At 39.1% G+C, this 18,191-nt stretch overlaps 1 protein-coding gene across 2 annotated transcripts in view; it reads right to left on the reverse strand.

Moving 5' to 3' along the window:
• Positions 1–16,070, reverse strand: part of LOC116061087 (dynamin binding protein) — a 56,557-nt gene extending 40,487 nt beyond the window's left edge. For both annotated transcript variants that reach the window (XM_035997382.1, XM_031314978.2), the window contains exon 1: positions 15,711–16,070. The gene's annotated coding sequence lies outside the window, so the exon portion shown is untranslated. The remainder of the gene's footprint in view (positions 1–15,710) is intronic.
• Between the last annotated feature and the right edge of the window lie 2,121 nt (positions 16,071–18,191).

The following is an 18,191-nucleotide window of genomic DNA, read 5'->3' on the forward strand; positions in this document are numbered from 1 at the left end:
TGAAACGTGTTTTAAATGTTTTTGTAGTGTTCTCTGGACACAAACCAGTAAGAGCCATTAAAAAGGAGTTCCACAGTATTGCAGGTGAATGATGTAAACCCTTTGAAATTAAAGATTATTAATTATAATTATGTTAATGATGGAGCTGCAGCCTCAGAATGGGATTAGTAGGCCTAGGACTTTTTTGCCCGCATTATTGCACCTAAATGAAATAGATTCTAGGTTCAATACCATTTCACCAGTAATATTATACTTATGATTAAATATGATATTAATACACTATATTGGAACTTAAAAATGTACTCTTGCAGCAATTTTCTCCCTCGCAAATTCTATATTATGTATTTCCGCCAACCAGTTTGTTTTTTGGTTGTTACCATGGTGAATCGTAGTATCATGGCTCCATTCATGCTGCCTTTCTATAGTGGTGGTGCATGCGCTTAACTCTGAGTGAACCTACTCTGAGTTTCCCATCTCAGGGTGAATCAACTCAGAGTTCAGGGTTAGACTCAGAGTTTGTTAAAGCTCCTTCCTGAAACGGGCCCCAGGACACCGAACAAGACTGTGTTGTCCTTTTGATAGCCAATCACAAATAAATGAACGTTGCTCACACAAACAGTACACATTTGTGTGATTGTGGAGAGGATTTCTTCTCAGTGTTTCAGGTCAGGCAAATAAAGTCTTACTCTCTAACCTTGTACACTGAGGAAGGATTCTGCCAGACAATGTTGTGCCATAAATAAAAGGCTGCAGCATGAGCATGACAGGAAGTCACACCATACATAGAGACATTCGTAGCACAAACACATTACAAACCAGACCAACAATAACTTTAAGGAGTTACAGCTATAAAAATAGAGAAGTGTGTCTTGGATCAATATGACTAACCAGTGAAACAAAACAGTATGCTGTTTTTAAGTGCATGGTTGAACATTTGCAATTCACAGTGTTTCAGAAGCAAATGCCTGCACATACAGGCAGTGTGCAGATCGTTGTTATGATCAATTTAAATTAATTAAACCATGATTTAAATAACTCGTTCCTGCTATTTGATGCCAGTGGTATTATGTTTCTACAACTCCACTGCTGTGTGCAGAATAGAGAAACTAAAGCTTGTAATTGCTTTGTGTCTTTATTTAAAATGTTGAATATTTTGTAAGATATATTTCATCAGGCCTCTACATTTGTCTTCCTGTGTGGTGTGATAACACTGTTTGTGACATCCATACTTTTAGCGTAAAAATATTTGTCAACTAATGCCTCAAAATGAATGTGGTAAAAATCAATAGTAAATGTATCAAATTCCCCACTTTCCACCACTTGACTCTGCATCTTGTCCACTCCAGCCTGCCGCCACAGCTGAGCTTACAACCAACACCCAGAAAACCTTTTTGCATCCCTGATGGCAGTGCCAGGACCTGTGAAGAGTCTCTGGGCTGCTGCAGCTTTCTTCAACTTAATCCTTAGATCTGCATCCAGCCAGACAAGCTCCTTAGTGTTATTTATGGGTCTGTCTGTGTCAGTGGCCCGTGTGCTTGGTGACTTTTACACCCTGCTATGGCAAATGACAACACAAGCTGCCTGATGGAAACACCTTTTCCATTCATACTGCGGTCCTGTACCGTAGTTAAACATGGTCCAATTCAAATTTTACACAGGACAGCTGACACAAAAAAATATAATATATATTTTATAAGTTTGACACAGTAAAATGCAATAAAGTGATAAATCAATCTAGTTCCCTTAATAAAAACATCAAATTACACTGATTGCAAATAGCAGAAACTAAAATAATGCGGTGTCATATATGTAGCAACATGAATAGTTCCTACACACAAAATATGGTGATCATGATAAATACTGCACCGCTAAACTTAATCAGCATGTTAGCATAGCTGACATTAGCATTAAGCTCAAGGCTTCACTGTAAACAGCCTCACAGAGCTGCTAGCATGGCTGTAGACTCTTAGTCTTGTTATATTATACATACTAAAATCGGCATATGTAATTTGTTAATATCATGCAATGTGTCATTTAGGTGCACTGCTGCCTTTGGGATGAGCGTGGCACAATGTTAAAGGTCCCATGGCATGAAAATGTCACTTTATGAGGTTTTTTAACATTAATATGAGTTCCCCCAGCCTGCCTATGGTCCCCCAGTGGCTAGAAATGGCAATAGATGTAAACCGAGCCCTGGGTATCCTGCTCTGCCTTTGAGAAAATGAAAGCTCAGATGGGCCAATCTGGAATCTTCCCTTTATGTCGTCATAAGGGGAAAGGTTACCTCCCCTTTATCTGCTTTGCCCGCCCAAAGAATTTGGCCCGCCCATGAGAAAGAGAGAGACAGACAGAACCATGGGCATGCTGCATCCCCTGTAAGAAAATGTTGTCTATTTTAACTTTTAAATGCATCAATCTGGTGTACTTGAAGAAATTCAGACAACCAGCAGGGGGGTTTCTATGTGTGGAGTAGTTTTGGAGGTCAGTTTAGAGATACAACTCTATTTAATTATTAAAATATAAAATGTTTTTGGCAAAAAATATTCCCCAAAATTATGATTATGCTTATTTTTGAAAGGTAAGTGCTGTAGTACAACCAGCAAAGGGCATTCTATGTGAGGAGTAGTTGTGGAGACAGGACTCTCTGTAATTATGACATATATTACATTTTTTTTGGCAAAAAATATTCCCCAAAATTATGAATATGCTTATTTTTTTTAATTAAGTGCTGTAGTACAACTAGCATGACACAAGTTATAATTGAGGTAAGGTTGGAGACACTACCTTATTTAATCATTAAATTAATAAATATTGTTGTATCTCTTTTCGTTGTTGTAGTTTGTAGACGGTCCCTAAGCGCGCGCCTTACTGCCGTCTCACCGCCGGCTGCTCGTAGAGACCAATGTTATTTCTCCAGGTTGGAGGACGGCTTGTTTTGATGAAAATTAGTTGTAGCTCATTGTTTACCTTACTACGGTAGGAAAGATGCGTCATTTGTGATTTAATAACATTTCGCTGTAAAGTAATTGATCCTGGAAGTTTGAATCTGTGAATATCTTTCTAACTTTACCAAAGTTGAGCTCTGAGCAGCGCTTGCTCTGAGCCTGCGAGTGTAGGGTGCGCAGTGTAGGGTGTTTTCTTTCTTTCATTCCAATTTTGGGTCTGTCAGTCACAGTGAAAACCGGGGACATTTCCGGGGACAGCTCCAGCCAGGGACAGGTCACCAAAACCGGGGACTGTCCCCAGAAACCGGGGACATCTGGTCACCCTATTCTACTCCCTGTAGGCCAATTACACATTTCCACTGCACAAACTAAATTAAGTAGCAGCAAGCATTAATCAGGGATCATCTTGCCGATGTATAATACAAAAAAAGCAAGATTGAACATACTCCCAGATTATTCCAACAGAGTTATGGTGTTCTTGGATCCAAATACCACCACTATTTTCACATTGCCAATCTTCCTCTAGTTGTATCCTCATACTGTGCATGTATCAGTGTGTGAGTGGCTCATTCTGACTCACAACAGCACCAGCTGACCACCATTTTGTTTAGATTTGGAGAAAAAAAAGAGAAACGGGGAAAAAAGGGATCACGTCAGGAGTAGCAGGCGAGTCTGGAGGAAATGTTTCAAACTTGTTGGTAGTGTACCAGTGCCAGATTGAACCAGATTACTGTCCTTCCATCAATGGAAGACATCAATAATCATTGTTAACTGCTTACCCACCACTGCATGGCAAGCTTGGAAAAAGTACAAGGGGCATTTCACACACTACAACATCCTAATAACAAGACATAAACAGGTGTGTCTCTTCTGTTAGGATTTATGAGGTCTTGATAAGCAATGGGACTCTGATCGTGACTGAGTATCCTGGAACAAAGTACTCCTGACCTCAGAGAAAAGTATTTTAACAGCAGAGAACAGTAAAGAAAAAAACAAGACAGCATTCTGCATCTTCAAATAGTGTTCACCAGGGAGGAATAATAGTTTGGTTGTTGCTATGATTCAATTTAGTTCCTTAATACTGGGTCATCTTGTACCATTTCAACAACATTGATGACATAATACAAGACCAGAGGATAGTGAGAAGGTTTTTTAGGGAGAGAGGGTGAATGGGACAGTGTTACTGAGACTAGTGTGTGCCACTTGGCACTGTCCTGGAGAAAGTAACAGCATTATGACAGGCAGCTAAATCCGCAGCTGACACACACACACACACACACACACACACACACACACACACACACACACACACACACACACATTGACAGCTGACAGTGGAACAAAGCACAGACTGTCTGACCTGAGACGTGGCCCTTGAAACTTCATCACCCTTTAAGTTGCATGTGTGTTTGTGTGTTTGCCGACATAACTGATCAGTTAGTATAAAGTATGATGCAATTTAAACAAGGATAAGCATGTGATGGAAGGTCTGCTGTACATTGCTAGCATTTTGCATGAGTAGTAGTGAGGTTTCCATGTTGAAAAGCATCGGTCTTTTCGCTCCAATTAATGCAACATCTAATTAAAGGAAGGTAGGCACTTTATTTTTGGCATTGTTGGGCAAAAAATCCAGAAAAATCTTTTAGCATATTGTCTCATAGAGTCTTTTGCCAATCACAGGTCATTTCAGAGAGAGAGAGAGCGTTCCTATTGGCTGTTTAGGTTGATGTTTCTGACTGGTTTAAAAAAAAAAAAACTGTTGGATGGGGTTGGTAAAGACTATGTAGACACACCTGTAGTTTAACTTATAGAAAATAATTGCAATCCAGTATCAGTAAGAAAAAGTGATTTTTTTTATCTTTCAGCACTACATACTTATAACTAAACCTAACTGGTCCACCTTTGCTGCAAAGCATCTCAGGTTTGCCTCTGTCTCTTCAGGTACAGCAGGCTGAGTGCTGAAACACTGTGTTAGTGTGAGTACAGGGTGGAGATAGTGGGATCTGCTGACCGTCTGTACCTTTTATTGAAAAGGGTCATCTGATGCCAACAATGAAGCCGCTGCCTCATTATCTGCCTGTCTGCCTCTGATACAAATACTGATACAAATGTGCCATTCATTCAGATACACTGGAGTGGCAGACTGGCACGTGCCTGTGCTTGAATGTCCACACACACACACACACACACACACACACACACACACACACACACACACACACACACACACACACACACACACACACACACACACACACACACACACACACACACACACACACACACACACACACACACACACAGGTAGAAGCCTCTGGAGTGGGCTGGATGACAGCTGATGTCTTTTGATACTGATTGTTTACTATGCAGCAATGTAGTCCTCCCATCCAGAATGCTGAGTCCACTAAAACGCATTCACCTCGAAACAACATCACCAAAACAGGTGACCAGCCAGTGGATGGTTCTGGATATTAAAAACTGTGGGACATCTGTTGCTTTTCTTTTGACCGTCTAGTCTTTCAGCAAATGTGACAGGGGGACGAGGAGGGGGAGAATGAGAAGGCTCTGTATGGCTGACAGTTGTCAACACAACCATCTGTTTATAGAGTCAGTGGCAGACAGACACCCTGCAGTAGAATGACATTATATTGTATATATTGTATTTTTTTTATCCTTTGCAAACAATGTAATGAACCACAGCAGTAATAAATACATGCCATAATTAGCTAAAATGGTTGAGATCTAAACCAACATAAAACTTTATGCTCTGTGACTGGTAAATAATTTGTCATATTCGTAACAGTATGCACACACAATGAAATTATTTATTTAGGGCGTTCTGCTTGCTTGGTGGTAGGGCTGGGCGATATGGAGAAAATCAAATATCACAATATTTTTGACCAAATACCGCGATGTCGATACCGCAACGATATTGTAGTGTTGACTATCGGTGCTTTCACAAAATATTTACACAATGAGATTTTTGATAAATAATCATCAGTAATGTGGATATAATGACTAAGTGGGTAAAGGCAAATAACATAACAGTTACAACAGTCTGGTAAGTTCAGAAAATGAAATCACTTTACTGTAATGCAGCCTTTAAAACCAGGAAAAGACAACACTTATACCATATTACGATATTACAATATCCAAAATCTAGGACGATATCTAGTCTCATATCACGATATCGATATAATATCGATATATTGCCCAGCTCTACTTGGTGGTCTAATCCACACAAGGGCTGAATTTTCATTTCATCGTTTTGATTATATGTTTGGAAAGATATTCAGTTAACATCACATAGGACAAAGGAAGCAGCAAATCCTACTATTAGAAAGCTTAAAGGTCCAATATGTAATATATTTACTGTAATAAATCCAAAAATGACCCCAATGCGTCATCAGATATTAAGGAAACATGCTAAGTTGAAATACTATCTTTTCTGACAACAATGCTAATGCCAGTATTTTCTCCTTTTGAAATTTCCGTTCCGTGACGGAATTTCTGTTTGTGTTTTGGCCTGTTTGTTGTTATCAACTGGCATGTCAGCCATGCCGGGTTGCCAGATATAGGCCTACCTGTAAAAACGTAAACCCAGCATGCTACAGCTGTGAGGTTAGTACAGCCATAAAAGCATCAAACAAATGAACAGGATCAACGGAGATTGATTTTACCCGACAAAAATACGGCATGTTTCTAATAGTTGCGTGACCAGAGACGTAACAAATCCGTCTGGGTAAATATTGGAGATGTATTTGAAAGAGGGAGACAGTTTAGAGCCCAAAAGGACGCAGAGTTGGCTAATTTCCTCCTGAACAGGTAGCTATGCATTAGCTTCAAGCTAATTTATCACAGCTACTAGGGACGGACATTTTCAAGTGGTATTTTTAGCGGTTCCTATCGTAATTCTAAGCCGAGGAAGTGTGTCTGTCTGGCGTGTGGAGAGGATGGCAAGGTTGTGGGATTTTTAGCAGTTCCTACGGTAATTCTAAGCCGAAAAAATGTGTCTGTCAGTTGAGTACAGAGCTCCACGTGAGCACGGGCTTTTATGTCAATATAGCCAGCATCTAACGTTAGCTACTCCGCTGTGCTGTCAAGTAATGTCTGGCTATGTGAGACAAGCGTCTAGCAACATTGTTGGATGCTCCGGTATCAGCCTGGCAACCAACGTGAACTTCAAGTCTGGGGAGGAAGGGGCGGGGGAGACAACTCTCTCTAGTATTTTGAATTTGTACTGCACTAACTATTTTAAACTCTAGCTGTCAGTATTACATATTGCACCTTTAAACTAGGAAATGTTTGGCATTTTTGCTTCAAAAATACTTAAGTTGTGAATAGTTTATCAAAATAGTTGCAAAATGTTCTGTCAAGTGACTAATTGCAACTTATTGTTTCAGCTCTCATCAACATACTATATAATGTTCTGGGTTCAATGCAGCCTGGGGGCCTTTGTTGCATGCAAGCCATCCCAAACTCTTTCTGCAGTTACAGTAATCTCACATTTTTATCTATCTACTAAAGGCAATCCTCCTCATAAACTCTAAATATATAAAATGTATTTAAAGTGGAGCACCACATTGTGCTCTTATGTTATTGCTCCAAACAACAAGTAAAAGGCAGGACAGTAGAGAGAGTAGTCTGGCTTTAAGTGCATTTCAACCAGATGAGGCAGCACTACGTGGCCTCAGCCAGCTGGATAAAAAGAACACATCTGGCGGAGCTGAGTCAAATGCCTACAGATGCCAAAACTCTGTTTTTTTGTTTTTTTCAACTCTGTTGAAATATTTGGCAAAGCCATTCCATTCCTTTCAAACATGCAAACAGTAAACACATACACAGAGATGGTTAAAAGAGCACGCAGACATACAGTACTGTACACTAACATGCAAGCTCTGCATTTCAATACAATCACTGTAGTGGAAACAAAGCCTATTTTGTCGCCATCAATTCAAATAGCTTACATAAAGAGATTTATTTAAAATAGCCCAGAATGCTGAGTTGTGTGATTAGTGTGACGTATCAGTTTGCGAATGTATTAGACCAATATTGTCCTTTCCTTATATACAGACAGAAAACACTGTTCACAAACTGCTCGAAACAGCTCTATTGTAGTCCAGCCTTTACTTCCGTGACGAACGTGCGTCACTTTGTAACACGTTGTAATGCTCGCCTAGCTGCTAGCGTGGCACACCCTCATACTCTGCTTCTGACTGGCTGGTAGTCCTAACCTAGGTACTGCACATGTGCGACTCCCAACAAAGATGGAACAGAAGTGAGACGCCTCACTCTGTAGCTAAAACAGAGAGCTCAACACACAGGGTGAAAATAGGAGCTGCAGCAATGTGCAGTACAACAAAAATATGGTGTTTTTTGAAAATTAAACCACATAAACCTATTCTGATATAACCTCTAAATACAGTTATGAACCTGAAAATGAGCATAATATGAGCACTTTAAGACAGAGATCCTCCCTGACTGCTGCTACATAAAAAGTCTGTAGAAATTGCAATTCAGTTTTCTTTACACATTTGATTTAATGCTCAATTAGGTTAACTGTGAATGTAGATTACTCCTTTACTTACTTTAGCTATTATTTCTATCATACATATCAGTTATGATAACAATTTTCTTCTCACCAAATGAATTGCAAAATATAATATAATTTTAACAACCAAATGTTAAGATAATAAATTCAGCTTTCACCAATTATTTTAAAGGGGTGGTTCAGAATTTTGGACATAGGATCTCATTTCCAAGTTAGCCAGTGTGTTATTTATCAGTGGAGACCGTTTAACACTTTTCATCCAGTCCTTCTAGTTTCAGAGTTCACTGGTGCTAGGCTAGCACAAGTCAACAGTAACTGCTAGCCTGCCATTAAAAACACTCTTACCCACTCCACAGTACACCCGAGGCAAATAAATTATAACGCCAGACTATCGATGTAAATGTCTGTTGATAGAATAATGTTAGAAATAAAACTACCCCTCTCAATGATCGCATTAAATTTTGAGGGACTAGTTTCTCATCAGCGGCGGAATTTTACTCTGCTCCGGTTAGTAGTACTGCGCCGAAAAGTAAACAGAGAAGCGCATTGCAATAGTTATACTTTGTTCCCTGTAGTTGGTAGCATAGGCTACAGCAGCGGCGGAGTGATATTACCTAGGCTACTGAGAAAGCCGGTTTCCATGACAATCACACAAGTTTATTTACCTGCCGCTGCAATTTGCATGTAAACTGACCGAGCTTACATGACTTTTCTGTCAGCAATTACCTAAAGTTAGCGGTTAGCCCAGCCAGGTATCTACCAAGGGTGTAGCTATATCGTTAGCTACACTATTCAGTCACTCACCACAATGCATTGAACTGTAACGTTATCTCCACTAACGTTGTCAGTCTCAATCTATCAGTAGCAGCTAGGCTAACGTTATGAAAGGGGCTAGCTTTATTAGCTAGAGTAGCCTACCAAAAGTTATTCCCTGTTCATCAGTAGCTGTTGGTGCATCTGGAAAGACAGATGGAACCGCATTCGTTGTCAGTGACTTGTGGTCTTTTAGATTGCGGGGTTTTTCAAAGTCGTCTGGTCTAAAATGATCACTACACATTTGCCACTTGAGTAGAGTCTCCGCCTTGATGTCCAAGCCAGCAACAAGAAGCCACAGTTGGTTCCTTTCTGGATCTCCCAATGGAAATTTGTGGAAACTTTGTGGCACCCATCTGTTTGGTTTATTTTTACAATTTCTAAATGCACGCTGAATCACTATTAGGGATGTCCCAATCAGGTTTTTTTGCCCTCGAGTCAGAGTCTGAGTCATTTGATTTTGAGTATCTACCGATACCAAGTCCCGATCCGATACTTCTATAATAATTCAACTTTATAATACCTCCAGACCGCAGACATACTCGCACTTACCGCTTCAAGCTGCTTCCGTGTTCTACTTTGCCGGCATTTAACCAATAGCGTATCGGATCTGGACATCCCTAATTACTATGTTGCCTAGTCCTTAGTTTCCAATTCAATACTAATGTACTAGGCTACTACTAGGTGTCCCGACTGTAGTGTGCTTCTCTGTTTACTTTTCGGCACAGTACTACTAACCGGAGCAAAGTAAAATTCCGCCGCTGATGAGAAACTCAAAATTTAATGCGATCATTGAGATGCAAGGGTAGTTTTATTTCTAACATTATTCTATCAACAGACATTTACATCGATAGTCTGGCGTTATAATTTATTTGCCTCGGGTGTACTGTGGAGTGGGTAAGACTGTTTTTAATGGCAAGCTAGCAGTTACTTTTGACTTGCACTAGCCTAGCACCAGAAAACTCTGCAACTGGAAGGACTGGATGAAAAGTGTTGAAAACGGTCTCCACTGATAAATAACATACTGGCTAACTTGGAAATGAGGTCCAAAATTCTGAACCACCCCTTTAAACTTTAAAATAATGTGGTTTAAACAATACAATGAAAGGAATAGTATAACATTTTGGGAACTACAGTATTGTTTCTTGCCCAGATGAGAGCTTAGTCTCTCAAAGAATTAATTTAAAAATACTACTGTTGGTTTATAAAGCACTGAATGGTTTAGGGCCAAAATACATTTCAGATCTGCTGCTTCATTATGAACCACCCAGACCTCTCAGGTGTCTAGGACAGCTCTGCTTGCTGTCCCCAGGGTCAGAACTAAACATGGGGAAGCAGCATTCAGTTTTTATGCTCCACATATGTGGAACAAACTCCCAGAAAACTGCAGATCTGCTGCAACTCTCAGTTCTTTTATATCAAGGCTGAAGACTTTTCTTTTTGATGCTGCCTTTTTTAGGTACTTGTTCATTTCTTCCACTGTAACTTTTATTTTTGTATTTCATACCTGTCTTATTTTATTTTAGCTGTTCCTACATTCTCTTTAACAAATGTTTGTAATTGTTTTTAACTGCTCTTTTTGTAGAGCACTTTGAATTCCCTTGTTGCTATACAAATAAAGCTGCCTTGCCTTAGCTGAGCTGAGCATAAGGACTGGAAACAACTCTGTCCAAAGGTAACAAAATCAGACTACCAACACCCCTGAAACTCACCAATAAACACATATTATTATTATTATATATACATATTACAATATATACATTATATTATAAACACAACAAATACAATACCATTATAAAACAATCCCTGGCTAACAATGAGCTGAGTCAAGGCAGCAAATCAGTCATCTTCCACACCTCTGTACTTCCTGTTTTGTTTGTATCTTATCTGGACAAAAACTTTGATTTTGAAATGTGTTTCTACTGTCTTATTTACATCTGTACTAGTTGAAATACTTCTCCTGATCATCTGTAACTTTTCTAACAGTAGAGAGAACATTGCAAGATGTGTTCCTGCTGCTCCATGAACGAAGGGGAAAACCCTGGGTGGGTCATTGGAAAAAAAAAAAAATACTCTTTTTGGCTCATTCATAGCTCTAAGTCCACCTTCATATTGTATTCACTTCGCATCTCTGCAGTTTGGTGAGCACACAGGCATCCCTCAATGGAATGTGCAATTTCTCAGACTTTCATCTTTTTTTCCTTTCCTTGACTCTTTTTGTACATATTTGTTTCTCCATTTCTCAAGATTGCATATGTTGAAAATGAATGGCTTTTAAGACACACACACACACACACACACACACACACACTGGGTGGAACTGCTTGGTTGCATAAACATTTCCACAGCGAGGAGGACAGGTCAGATGTCTGAGCTCAGAGGGCAGAGACTGCGTTGTCACGGACACAGGGATCTTTTTGGATGGAGGAGGGTTTTCCCTGAGAGAACCCCAGAGGTGCCCGGTGATATGCCGCCCCCTTAAAACATGGCCTAATAGTTTGCATATGAGTTACATAACTGATCTCTCCCTTGGAATCACATCATGACATGCCTGCAGAAACAGGCTCAATTTAATGGAGGGTGAAATAAGTGTTCTTGTTTCAGGGAAATCCATCCAAACACTAAATTCTCACATCTTCTTCCCAGACATTTAAACAATTCAGGGTGAATTGAGGACAATGACAAGAGACTGCCAAGATGGCAAACCCTAGTCAGATTTGATGAGTTTTGTGATTCAACTCTTGGGACAGCTCACTGGGACTGGCCTGGAATAATCTACGTAATACCAGCTCCATATGAATTCAGCGAGAGACCAAAACATTGCAGTGCCGGCAAAATCTATCTTGAAATGGTCACATATGTAACAAACAAATACGTGAGAAGACAAACTTGAATTGCTCTCAGTTTCAGATATAATTGTTCTACACGATTAAAGCTTATAAGGGCGTAAAAGTTCAACTGAAGTCGATAAGGTCCATAAAAATGCGGTCCACAGAAATACTGCACAAGATAAATATTACCACCATTAATTTGGTGTAAATTATTTTTTGGGCATTTTAGGTCTTTATCTGACAGGACAGATGAAGACATGAAAGGGGAGAGGGAAGGGGAATGACATGCAGCAAAGGGCCGAGGTCGGAGTCGAACCCCGCACCGCTGCGTCGAGGACTAAACCCTCTATATACATGCGCCCACTCTACCAACCGAGCCATCTGGGCGTACCACCATTACATTTTTATAAGATCATAAAACTGCTATTTATCTTATGTGTCATAGGTACCAAGATACTCAAGACACTCACTTTATATGTAGAAGGATGTTAGCAAGAGCAAAGTCCAGCTTCATGTCTCAAGTCTCTGACAAGTAAAATGACAAGTATCTCTACAGTACGTATGTTGCAGAATATCAAATACTGTATGGTGGCCAAAGGGTCATTAGCTCATGGCATTTATGCGCCTTTTATGTCTATCAAAGCAATTTTCTTCTCATCTACCCAGTACCATGTTAACCCTGACAGTACAACCGAACTAAGTGGGCAAAATACTGAGACTTGATTAAATGCTTTTCTGTTTTAGTCTGTCTTCTTGTCTGTCTCCCTGTCTTCATGGCTTTTTGTCTCAGTTTGTCTGTCTAGTCCAATCTTAAGAAGCCTCACTATTTTGTCTATGAAAACAAGATAAAGTTGTGGATTCAGCTCATTTTTTTTTTTATATACATATATTACCAAAAACTCTTCTCCATTCTCTCCAATACCCTGAACCATATGATTAACTTAGTAAGCTTAGAGCTAAAATGCAAAGTCCACATGTCAGCTAAGCATTACTGAAATATCACTCACAGTATACTGTATTTGATTTATATGCATGCTTCACTCCATTCTTTGTAGCCTCTGCTCATACCAGCGCTAAACTCATCTTTCCCCTCTTTCACATCCAGTTCAAATCAAATTAATTCTCCTGCCTTTTCCTGCCTATTCAGCTAAGCAAACTAATACTGTGCTGCCAGCAGAGAGCGTAAGGAATGTCGTTTTTTTAATGTCTGAGAAATACCTTCTATCTGAAGTGATGGCATATTACATAATAGGATGAAAATTTGAATTTTCCTGTTTTTACCATGCATCAAAGTTACTTTTATTAGTGCTATTTTGCTCCGCTTTACATTCTGTTCTTCTGCTGTAGCTTAGAGTGCCTTCGGTTGGTTGCAATTAATCACATTACAGTGATAATCCGTTATAATATACACATTGTCTCCCTGGAGTCATGGGGACAGCTACTGCATAGTGTTTATGACATGTGATATGTAACGCATGCAAACTGACACAAACATATTACATTTCTTTGTCACCAAGTGCTGATATAGGACCCTGTTGCAAGTGTTAAATAATTCAGTGTGTGGGTGTTTATTTGCATCCCAAATCCTGACTAAGTGCTAAACACAAAAGCATGACAACAAAAGAGAAAAAAAAGATATCCTTAATTAAGGCGGCTAGTAGGTTTGCAGGTATGACTCAGAAGAAGGAAAAGGTAAAACACACGGTCATGCACAGTCCTGGTACGCATGACCGGACACGTTACAACAGTTTAACAGGGGTTGGATCCCTGCAGGCAAAAAAATAAATAAAGCCTTTATGGCGGGTGCCAGTGCTACAGCACCGTTACTCCTACTGCAGCAGAAGAGCAGAAACTAAAGTGGTGTTGGTGGAGTAAAAATACAGTTAGATGTGGATGGTTTGAAGACATGCATTCAAGGATTCAATGCATGGAATATATGGATTAAAAACGAGTATAATTAAAACATCCACTCCCTTTGTTTATGAGCATGCACATGTGGAACAGAACATAATAACAAACATGGAGGATGATGATTACTGTAACTGAGATTCAAACAATAATGGCACAAGCGGAATCCAAGGATTTTACACTTTATAGAACAAACCAAAGCTCCATGACTAAAGCTGTGTAAATGCTGCCATGGCAAAGGCACATGTATTGTGCCACACAGTACATAGATAAATGCTGAGAAAGAATAAGGGAGGCAACCCGTTGCTTTACCTGTTAACCAACTCTGAAAATGTGCCTGTCTGGTCTCTTCTGACAGATGTAACCGCTAAAAACACTCTGCACTTTTTAATTAAACACTTACAATACTGAATGGCTTTTGCTCTTTTGACAGTGAGCATTGTGTTTGGTTGATTCCTCCTGAGATAATTATGACTATAATCTATCTTTTGCCTTTAATTACATAATTATGTTTGAAAAAGTCAGTACTATACAAATGTTGATGGGATTGCCATCTTTAGCAGATTACTTTTGGTCCATACTAGTCCATTTTTGCAGCACACTCCAAGTCTGTTCCACTAAATCTGGATAGCTGACTCAGTTTAAGTGACAAACTGGACACAATTCAGCTTCAGACTCTTTGTGTTAAGTGGATGAGTCAACTACATAACAGACCTACAGACTCCTGTCAGAGCTTGAAAGTTACAGACCCTATACATAGCGTATAACGTACACTATGGTTTGTTTCTCTCTCTATAAAATACAATTGGTGTTATGTTTGTATCAACACTTATTCGGCTTTTAATTTTGCTGTTTTGTATTTAATTTGCCAAATAAAAACGAAAACAGACATTTCTGTCTGGTCCTTTTATCCTTTAAGCCATAGAACACACCCCTAACTGATTGTAATAGTTATACAATGTCATGTCATCAAATAGAACAGAACCAAATAAAAGAATAGACCAGAGCAGAACATGATAGAAAGAACAGAATGTTATAAAAGAGAAAATGATAAAACACAACAGAGATTAGAACAGAGTAGAGAAAATAGATTAGGATATCTTGTGCTTGTGACCATGTGCATGTGTGACCAGAATATTCCCTCAGTGTTTGTGTGTGTGTGTGTGTGTGTGTGTGTGTGTGTGTGTGTGTGTGTGTGTGTGTGTGTGTGTGTGTGTGTGTGTGTGTGTGTCTGTCTTTCTTTCACATGGTGGAACAACTGACAGCAGCGGCCACAGGTGACAGACAGACAGCGGGGGGATTATTTGGACTGCAGCACTTGTGTTCACTGCCACCATCAGTCATTCAACTCACGTCATTAGTCAGTTAGCCTAATAGCTCTGTATTCACACTCAGACTGCCTGCACTAAGGATAAATCCTGGTCAAAGTACGCCCAAACGACTGTCAGCACCTGACAATAAAAGTACAATGCTTTTCAAATAAGTATAATAGAGGAAAATGCCGCGTTATTACTCTCAGAGAGTAGCGAATAGATGTAAAAGCATATTTCTGTGTTAGTACAAACTTGTATCTCTAACGTAACTCATCCATCTCATGATTTTTCTAGTTCGTCTGGCGCTGTATACGAAGCAAAAGCCTTGTTTTAGTGGTGCTTTTCTTACCTATAGAGTGTCTGAACGTCCTGTGGAAAATGTGGCCAGTCAGACAAGATATCCAACTTCTTCAGTCTGGTGGTGATGTGGTGGTGTTGGCGGAGTTGCTTTTTTCTCCGCGACTCAACTTTTTTTAGCGGCTACACTTCCCACAGCTTTGGAGCTCTGCACAGAGTCATTATACCAGGAAATAAATGCATTATTTTAGCGTGAAGGTCAAGAAAACATGTTGACAGTAGAAAGTGTCACGGTGGTCCCCGGCTGTCTCGGTAGAATCAGCTGTCATCACATTAGAGACGGGAGCAGCCGAGTCGCTTTGCGCCTCTCCCCATGCCTACATACAACAACGCCACCCACTTTTTCCAAAGAGACCCGTAGCTGGCTCGGCTGATGCCTGACTGAAAAGAAAAGAAAGTGGTCCAACAGTACAGGAGGACTTGACTGATTTCATTATAGCTTTAATTTAACTTAACAAAATGACAAACTGCAGGATTGATTACCTTCACACTGTTATTTCTCAATAAAACATAGACTTGTGCAGAACTGTATATGGTACTGGTCCAACCAGGAGTAAAAGTAACTTAATTTACTCAAGTTGTATGCAGAAAAGTACAAATCTGTACTTTTTTTTAAAGGGAAGTATTGTAGGCTACTTTTTACTCCATTACATTTATCTGATAACTAGTTTGGTTACTGTGCAAATGATCAGTGTATAAAATATGATTTTATAGCAGATTTTAGTATAGATAAAACTACATTAGAATATGCAATTTAAACAGCTACAACATTAAAATGCTGCTTAAATCACTTATATTGATCAAATCATATAATATATAATATTACATTCACAGAGGCCATTTCTACTTTGGACATATGAGTTCTCTTTAGTAGGCAACAGACATGACTGATAATGCAAATAACCATTAGTTGCAGACTAATGGTTATTTGCATTATCAGTCATTATGCTGAAACTAACAAACTTTACTCATTTTGCTATCATATTAGACAAGGAAGCTCACAATTAAAAAGCTACTACTATACTGTAAGTCAACTTTTTCTCTCGAAAAATTACTTTAACAATGAATTGTTTATCGTAAAATTGTTGCACATTAATTTTCTGTTGATTGAAAATGTTAAAATACTTAAGTGTAATATACTAACTGTCACCTAATCATGGTGTCAGTAAACTCCTATAGGATATAGGACCAAACAAACAAATGTAAGTATACATCTTTAAAATCAATATACAACTTTTTACTTAACCTGGGTGTCAGCAATCTCTTATGGCTCACACTGTCAGCACATATATATTTCTATAAAGCATGTACAGTATTGCTAAATTTCGCAATTCCTTTTTTAAAACAGCCTATGACTTACATCCATCCGTTGCTAAATAAATGCAAAATTGATGTCATGTCAGCTTCAAGAGGTTAGAACAAACTAGTACAAATGATACATTTGGTAAAATGATTTCAAAAGCGTGTTTATCTTTCATTTACCAGATTGATTACAGTGTTCTAAGAACCCGTTCATGAGAATGCGTTGCAGCATGATAATCTAACATTAACCAACTTCCATAATAATGTCATCTATTGCATGTAAAATCCATGTGATGAGAAAACAATGTCCTTTTTTGTGGCAGAGAATGTACCAAAATCAACCCAAACATTTCCTCAATTCATTAGCTCAATCCTGTGCAAGTCAACGTATGTTTGGGCTGTCCACTCCACCCAGACCAAACACTGTTCACAGCAGTTTTAGGAAGTAACATCATCTAAATTTGCTTCTGTTCAAATTGCTCAGCATGAAAAAATAGAAAAAGGTAATCTGATGTTGAAAAGTTGAAGTTTTCTGACACCCAGTAGGAAGATGTGACCAATAGGCTACTCTGTTTTGTGGCCTCCCTCTCAAACTGCAGCTCTTTCATTTGGAATCATTTAGAGAGAGAAAATCAGAGTCCTTGCATGAGGGATTATACGTTTGGTAACCCTTTTTTCAGCCATGGCCATTGTGTGTTGTGGTGTGAAACACTAAATCTAGTCTACTCTTTTTTTTTGCTGTGTCTGCAGTAAATGACAGCTTCCTCATTATGTGTTCTTGCATGTGCAGAACAATAGCAGGAAACACAGTCAATTGGATGCTTTTTCCTTCAAGTGTTGGCACAGAAAAGGAAAAAGATACCAGAGCGAGGTCACACAAAAACACACATGAAAACAGGCTCAGTCACAAACACACATACAGTACCTGCATGCTCTAATATACACACAGACATAAATACAGATTAGCTTCATCATAACCACACGGTGTCATGTATAACCAAAATCTGACACGACAAATTACTAAATTACTGCTGGTATCACTCTACAACTTTCAGGAATGTCTGAAAAGCCGACTCTCGATATTGTTTGAGGGAGTTATGTTGCCTTTATTTCCATAAAAATGTAATACAGCTAATTTTGTAACACATGCCATGTCAGTGTACAACTTTTT

This window comes from Sander lucioperca, chromosome 22 (genome assembly GCF_008315115.2).
Source record: "Sander lucioperca isolate FBNREF2018 chromosome 22, SLUC_FBN_1.2, whole genome shotgun sequence".
Classification (NCBI taxonomy): Eukaryota; Metazoa; Chordata; class Actinopteri; order Perciformes; family Percidae; genus Sander; species Sander lucioperca.